The sequence below is a fragment of the Rhinoraja longicauda genome, chromosome 1 (genome assembly GCF_053455715.1).
Source record: "Rhinoraja longicauda isolate Sanriku21f chromosome 1, sRhiLon1.1, whole genome shotgun sequence".
Classification (NCBI taxonomy): domain Eukaryota; kingdom Metazoa; phylum Chordata; class Chondrichthyes; order Rajiformes; family Arhynchobatidae; genus Rhinoraja; species Rhinoraja longicauda.
Window position 1 is genome coordinate 20,565,946 of NC_135953.1, and position 8,250 is coordinate 20,574,195.

Genomic DNA, 8,250 nt, shown 5'->3' on the forward strand with positions numbered 1-8,250 from the left:
CTGCTCCCACACTCTGGAACTCACTACCTCAAACCGTCAGAGACTCCTCCTCACTCACCACATTCAAAACATCACTGAAGTCTCATCTGTTCAGCACTGCCTTCAACCACTGACCGTCATCTCACCTTCTTTTTCCTTTTCTGTTCGTTTACTTATTTATCTATTTATTTTATTTTCTATGTTTTAGTAAACCCTGTAAAGCGTCTTTGAGTGTTTAGAAAAGCGCTATATAAATGTAATGCATTATTATTATTATTATTATTAAATGCTCAAAAATTAATTTAGTCTCAACCTACCAAAGTTATTCCCTTTCTTCCACCCGTTACTTTCACCACTTTCTTAGTTGCTGAAAACGAACTTATTTTCTTTCTTTTCCAATTCTGATGAAAGGTCTTTGACCTAATACGTAGGTCAATTGTTCTCTTTCCAAAGTCGTTACCTAACCCGCTGAGTGATTCCACCGTTTTCCGCATTTTCCCAGATTTGCAGCATTTGCAATTCTAGAAATATAGAAACATAGAAACATGGAAACAAAGAAAATAGGTGCAGGAGTAGACCATTCGGCCCTTCGAGCCAACACCGGTATTCAATATAATCATGGTTGATCATCCAGAATCAGTACCCTGTTCGTGCTTTTTCCCCATATCCCTTGATTCTGTTAACTCAAAGAGCCATATCTAACTCTAATGTCCTCTCTCTCCGTCCTTCCCCCACCCTAGTCTTCACCCTAACTCTCTCTTGAATACATCCAGTGAATTGGTCTCCACTGCCTTCTGCGGCAGAGAATTCCACAGATTCACAACCCTCTGGGTGAACAATTTTTTCCTCATCTCAGTGCTAAATGGCCTCCCCCTTATTCTTAAACTGTGACCCCTGGTTCTGGACTCCCCCAACATGGGGAACATTTTCCCTGCTTTGTTTATATTTTAAATTTCACTCCTTTGGCTTTTCACTGCTTTCAGACCCTGAGTTGCATTTCATAATGTTGTTTATACTGTGCTGTGCTTCAGTTGAAGACCAACTGACATAAACAAAAGCTGTGTTTACTGTTCTCGAAGCTCCATCTCTGAGTGAATGAGTGGCAGTGATACCATTTCAGATGAATTACAATTCTGCACATTGGCGATGAAGTAGGGGTATGCAAAATACCTGGCTGCGTAAAATATGACTGAATGAGTTTGCAAATCTGCAAAAGCAGAGCAAAACAGAAGACATGGAGAGGCAGAGAATGGAGGAACATGAATCGCAGACAGAGGCAGGTTCAGGGACAGTTTCTACCCAGCTGTTATCACGCAACCGAACCATCCTGCTGCAACCAAAGAGCAGTCATGAACTACGACTTGTCACCTTGGATCTTTGATCGAACCTTACTGGCTTTACCTTGCACTGAATATTATTCCCTTATCATGTATCTGTACACTGTGCATGGCTCGATTGCAGTCATGGATTGTTTTTTCCGCTGGCTGGTTAGCATGCAACAAAAGCTTTGCTCTGTACCTCACACGTGACAATAAACTAAAACTGAACTGAACGTGCAGGCAGTGGGGTAGACACAAAAAGCTGGAGTAACTCAGCGGGACAGGCAGCATCTCTGGAGGGAAGGAATGGGTGATGTTTTGGGTTGAGACCTTTCTTCAGCCAGGGGGGACATTCACCCCAGCCATTCTCTCCTCTCCCCACTCCCGTCCAGCAGAAGATACAAAAGCTTGAAAGCGTCTTCTCTTCTGTTATCAGACTCCTGAAAGGTTCTATCATAAACTACGATGTTAGGAAGATGCTATGAGGTTGCAGGGTGATTTGGACAGGTTGTGCGAGTGGGCGGATGCATGGCAGATGCAGTTTAATGTGGATAAGTGTGAGGTTATCCACTTTGGTGGTAAGAATAGGAAGGCAGAGTATTATCTGAATGGTGTCAAGTTAGGAAAAGGGGACGTACAACGAGATCTGGGTGTCCTAGTGCATCAGTCACTGAAAGGAAGCATGCAGGTACAGCAGGCAGTGAAGAAAGCCAATGGAATGTTGGACTTCATAACAAGAGGAGTTGAGTATAGGAGCAAAGAGGTCCTTCTGCAGTTGTACAGGGCCCTAGTGAGACCGCACCTGGAGTACTGTGTGCAGTTTTGGTCTCCAAATTTGAGGAAGGATATTCTTGCTATTGAGGGCGTGCAGCGTAGGTTTACTAGGTTAATTCCCAGAATGGCGGGACTGTCATATGTTGAAAGACTGGAGCGACTAGGCTTGTATACACTGGAATTTAGAAGGATAAGAGGGGATCTTATCGAAACGTATCAGATTATTAAGGGGTTGGACACGTTAGAGGCAGAAAACATGTTCTCAATGTTGGGGGAGTCCAGAACAAGGGGCCACAGTTTAAGAATAAGGGGTAGGCCATGTAGAACTGAGATGAGGAAAACCTTTTTCAATCAGAGAGTTGTGAATCTGTGGAATTCTCTGCCTCAGAAGGCAGTGGAGGCCAATTCTCTGAATGCATTCAAGAGAGAGCTAGATAGAGCTCTTAAGGATAGCAGAGTCAGGGGGTATGGGGAGAAGGCAGGAATGGGGTACTGATTAAGAAGGGCCGAATGGCCTCCTGCAACTATTGTCTATTGTCTATTGTCCTAATCCTCCAACCTATGTCATTGCAACATTGGACTTTTTCTGTGGAACTATTAACCTACCGTGGGGTGACACGGTGGCGCAGCGATGAAGATGGTGCTTTAAGCACTTAAATGCACCAGAGACCCGGGTTCGATCCCAACTATGGATGCTGTCTGTTCGGAGGTTGTACGTTCTCCCCGTGGCCTGCTTGGGTTTTCTCTGAGATCTTCGGTTTCCTCCCACACTCCAAAGACGTACAGGTATGTAGGTTAATTAGCTTGGTGTATGTTTAAATTGTCCCTGGTGTGTGTGGGATAGTGTTAATGTGTGGAGATCGCTGGTCAGCACGGACTCGATGGGCCGAAGGGCCTGTATCCGTGCTGTACCTGTAAACTAAAAAAAATAAACTATAACGAAACAATGCCAAAAACCATATATTCCACTGGTAATTTCTCTTTGCTCGACCTGTTGTACATGTGTATGACTTGATAGTATTCATGTGTAGTGTGATCCTAATAATCGGATAGCATGAAAACTAAAGCTTTCCACTGCATCGCGGTACACATGACAATAATAAAACAATGGCAATATTATTATATACATTTAGCAGCACTAATCCCAAGACAAACTTCCATGGACTTACTCATTAACATCAGCCGTTTAGAAATCCACAGGGTCCATTCAAAATCCCACTAATTGGCTGTTTTATCAACTGTAAAATGTATTTAAACGAGTTTTTTTATAAATGCTGTATTTGTGCCTCCTCCAACCTCATCTACTGTATCCGCTTTCCAGGTGTCAACATCTGTGCATCGGCGTGTCCAAGCGCAGGCTCGGCGATCGTTTCGCTGAACACCTCCGCTCAGTCTGCCTTAACCTACCTGATCTCCCGGTGGCTCAGCACTTTAACTCCCCCTCCCATTCCCAATCTGACCTTTCTGTCCTGGGCCTCCTCCATTGTCAGAGTGAGGCCCAGCGCAAGTTGGAGGAACAGCACCTCATATTTCGCTTGGGTAGCTTACACCCCAGCAGTATGAACATTGACTTCTTTAACTTCAAATAGACCTTGCTTTCCCTCTCTCTCCATCCCCTCCCTTTCCCAGTTCTCCCACCACTTACTATCTCCGACCACACTCCATCTCTGTCCCGCCCACTCCCGACATCAGTTTGAAGAAGGGTCTCGACCCGAAACGTCACCCATTCCTTCTCTCCAGAGATGCTGCCTGTCCCGCTGAGTTACTCCAGCATTTTGTAACTAACTTCGATTTAAACCAGCATCTGCAGTTCTTTCCTACAAATTAAGTTGCATGTGTCTGTCTTTCGGCTCTGAAAAGCTGCTGGATGAGGTATCAGCTAGACATCATTGCCATTTAGTTGGTGAGAGAGACACATGAAACAAATCCTATGGCCCACCAAATCCACGCCAACCATCAACCGCCCGTTTACGCTAATCCTGCGCTAATCCCATTTTAGTCTCCCCACATTCTCAGATTCCCCCCAGATTCTATCACCCTCCTACACACTAGGAGCATTTTGCAGTGACCAATGAACCTAATAATCCTCGCGTCTTTGGAGTGTGCGGGTAGTCTGAAGGAAATGTATGCAGTTACAGGGAGAACCTACAGATTCAACTAAGTTCCCAAGATCTCCTGCAGATGTACGGTAGAGAGCACATTAACTAGTTGCATCACGGTCTGCTTCAGCAACTTGGTTCAGCAACTAGTTCAGCAAATTTGGGCCCGGTATAGACAATAGACAATAGATAATAGGTGCAGGAGGAGGCCATTCGGCCCTTTGAACCAGCACCACCATTCAATGTGATCATGGCTGATCATTCTCAATCAGTACCCCGTTCCTGCCTTCTCCCCATACCCCCTGACTCCGCTATCCTTAAGAGCTCTCTCTTGAATGCATTCAGAGAATTGGCCTCCACTGCCTTCTGAGGCAGAGAATTCCACAGATTCACAACTCTCTGACTGAAAAAGTTTCCTCGTCTCAGTTCTAAATGGCCTACCCCTTATTCTTAAACTGTGGCCCCTTGTTCTGGACTCCCCCAACATTGGGAACATGTTTCCTGCCTCTAACGTGTCCAACCTCTTAATAATCTTATACATTTCGATAAGGAATCTGAGGAATTCGATAAATATCTGAGGAAGGATGTGCTGGCTCTAGACGGTCCAAAGGACGTTTACAAGAATGATCCCAGGAATAAGTGGGTTAGCACATGATGCGCACTTGACAGCACTGGGCCTGTACTTGCTGGTTTAGAAGGGTGAGTGGGGGATCTCATTGAAACCTACAGAATAATGAAAGGCATAGAGAGAGTGAATGTGGAGAGGATGTTTCCACTGGTGGGAGAGTCTGGGACCAGAGGTCATAGCCTCAGAATTAAAGGGCGCTCTTTTAGAAACGAGATGAGGAGCAACTTCTTTAGTCAGAGGGAAGTTAACCTGTGGAACTCATTGCCACAGAGGGCTGTGGAGGCCAAGTCAATGGATATTTTTAAGGCAGAGCTAGACAAATTCTTGATTAGAACGGGTGTCAAGGGTTATGGGGAGAAGGCAGCAAAATGAGATTAGAAGGCAGAGATCAGCCGTGATCAGCCGGAGTAGAGGCTGTCTCGAAAAGATGGACAGCATCATCAAGGACACACACCACCATAGACACACTCGCATTTCACTCCTACATTGGGAAGAAGGCACAGGAGTCTGGAAATCGTGACCTCCAGGTTCAGGAACAGCTTCTTCCCAACAGCCATCAGGTTCCCGAACACTATAAACACTAATTAAACTATAAACCACAAACTGTCTTTGTTTCATTTAGGACTAATGCAGACTTTTTGCATTAATATCGGGGTTTTAAATATATTTACTTTTTTCTTTGTTCACTGTGTTATCTATGAGTGCTATGTTTACAGGCCAGTTATGCTGCCACAAGTAAGCATTTCATCCCATTCATCAAGAACTCCCCCTCCCATTCCCAGTCTGACCTTTCTGTCATGGGCCTCCTCCAATGCCATAGTGAGGCCCACCGGAAATTGGAGGAACAGCACCTCATATTTTGCCTGGGCAGCTTGCAGCCCAGTGGTATGAACATCGACTTCTCCAACTTTAGATAGTTCCTCTGTCCCTCCCGTCCCCTCCTCCTTCCCAGATCTCCCTCTATCTTCCTGTCTCCACCTATATCCTTCCTTTGTCCCGCCCCCCCTGACATCAGTCTGAAGAAGGGTCTCGACCCGAAACATCACCCATTCCTTCTCTCCCGAGATGCTGCCTGACCTGCTGAGTTACTCCAACATTTTGTGAATAAATACCTTCGATTTGTACCAGCATCTGCAGTTATCTTCTTATACTAAGAATGTCATCGTTCTGCTGTCGGTACGCAGGACAATTATTCACTCGACTCTCAATTGAGTTGAGAATCGGGATTGAACCCGGGTCTCTGGTACTGTAAGACAGCAGCTCTACTGACTGAGCCATGGGGACACAGCTATTGTCTCATACCATGGCATATTGCTTGACCATCAAGTCTCAGCAATACATCTGCTTCTGTTTTCATCCAAAAATATATCAGAGAGCTCTCTAATCTCAGAAGGTTGTCATTGGCATCTGTGCACACAATATTCAATATACCTCGTCAGCTGTTTAATGCAACGGAATGAGGACCACACACACTATAGAAACAAACTTCTGGAAGGGGAATCTATTGTCTATAATTTAAGCCACCAAGCCTAGGTCAACACGAAGAAAGGCTGTAATAACACAGCTTGGGGCCTTCAGCTCTCTGAAGTACAGTAATAATGTAAAACAAGGAGTTAGCAATGCCACAGAGGCTCGGGCTGATGGGTTAGCAGCCTCGTTCAGATCAGAGATCAGAGGACACAGAAACCAGCCAGAGCTTCAGTCTGAAGAAGGGTCTCGACCTGAAACGTCACCCATTCCTTCTCTCCAGAGATGCTGCCTGACCTGCTGAGTTACTACAGCTTTTTGTGTCTATCTGCCCATCTATACTAATTGTACTAGGTTGCATTAATTCCGTATCCCTCTATGCTTCCCTCGTTCAAGTATCTGCCCTGATGCCTCTTTAATGTTGTTATTGTTCATGCTTCTACCAACTCCTCTGGCAGTCCATTCCAGATACCAACTTTACTTCTCCTTTAAACCTTCTCCCTCTCACCTTAAACCTATGCCCAAGGTAGACACAAATATAGATACCCTTACAAGGGTCGGCACAGTGGTACAGCGGTAGAGTTGCTGCCTTACAGCGCCAGAGATCTGGGTTCAATCCTGACTAAGGGTGCTGTCTGTACAGAGTTTGTACATTCTCCCTGTGACCTGTTTTCTCCGGGTGCTCCGGTTTCCTCCCACATTCCAAAGACGTGCAGGTTTGTAGGCTAATTGGCTTCTGTAAATTATCTCCAGTGTGTAAGATAGAACTAAGCGTGTGGGTGATTGCTGGCTGGTGGGAACTTGGTGGGCCAAAGACCCTGTTTCCACGCTGTGTTTCTAAACTAAACTAAACTAAATTAAACTACAACAGAAGTACTTCAGTATGTCCCCTGGGCTGGAAAAGGCCTGATATAAGCCCAAATCATCTCTTATGAATTTACTTGGTGCTTTTGATTCTGTTTTGCTGCTTTTTGACTGCTCCGTGCACAACAGCCAGAGTCAACGTTATTTGATCCTCAGCTCTAATGCTCTCTAAGCCCAATAATTCCATCATCTCGTGAAGCCTGAACCAAACCCGTATCCTGTAAACTCAGTCCAATTTAGAAAAAGAACCACATGCTGATAAAGATATTCTGAAGTAAGGAATTCTGTTTAAGGAAATGCAAGTTAGCATGCTCAGTATTTTTTTTTCCACAACACAACATTTTCAGTGATAAGGGATGTCAAGTTATAAAGTGCGCTTCTTATAACCCATGAGGGAAATGTATATTAAAAATACGGCCTGCCAGGTAAATTTTCTCACATCAAGGGACAGACAGACTCACTGGGTCTGCAAGGTTACATTTTGTTAGAGAAAAAGTAATGATAATAGCTGAGGGGAATAATTACCCTGTAATTACTGCAAATTAAATAATGGTTTCAACTAACAAGGCGCTCACTGATGCGGCTTAATTTGCTATTTAAATAACGGCGTCGCTAGGATGTTTCTCAGTTAATCCCCTTAATGCACAGCTCAGCTGAGACAGAATGCTCTCGGCTTCTAAAACTTCTTCTTTTAGTTTAGTTTAGAGATACAGCGCGGAAACAGGCCCTTCGGCCCACTGAGTCTGCGCCGACCAGTGATCCCCGCACACTAACACTATCTTACACACACAAGGGACAATTTACAATCTTTACCGAAGCCAATTAACCTACAAATCTGTACGTCTTTGGAGTGTGGGAGGAAACCGGAGCACCCGTAGAAAACTCACACAAATCGCAGAGAGAACTTACGAATTCCATACAGACAGCACCCGCAGTCAGGGTCGAAGCTGGGTCTCTGGCACTGTAAGGCAACAACTCTATCGTTGTGCCACCGTGCCGCCCACAGTCATTTCTCTTTCACCTTCTGAGCTTGAACATGTCTCCACTCTGACACCAATATCACTCTGGCCGTCTGCAATGGAAGAAAATCAGAAGATGCTGGGGAGAGAGAGGGTGGGCA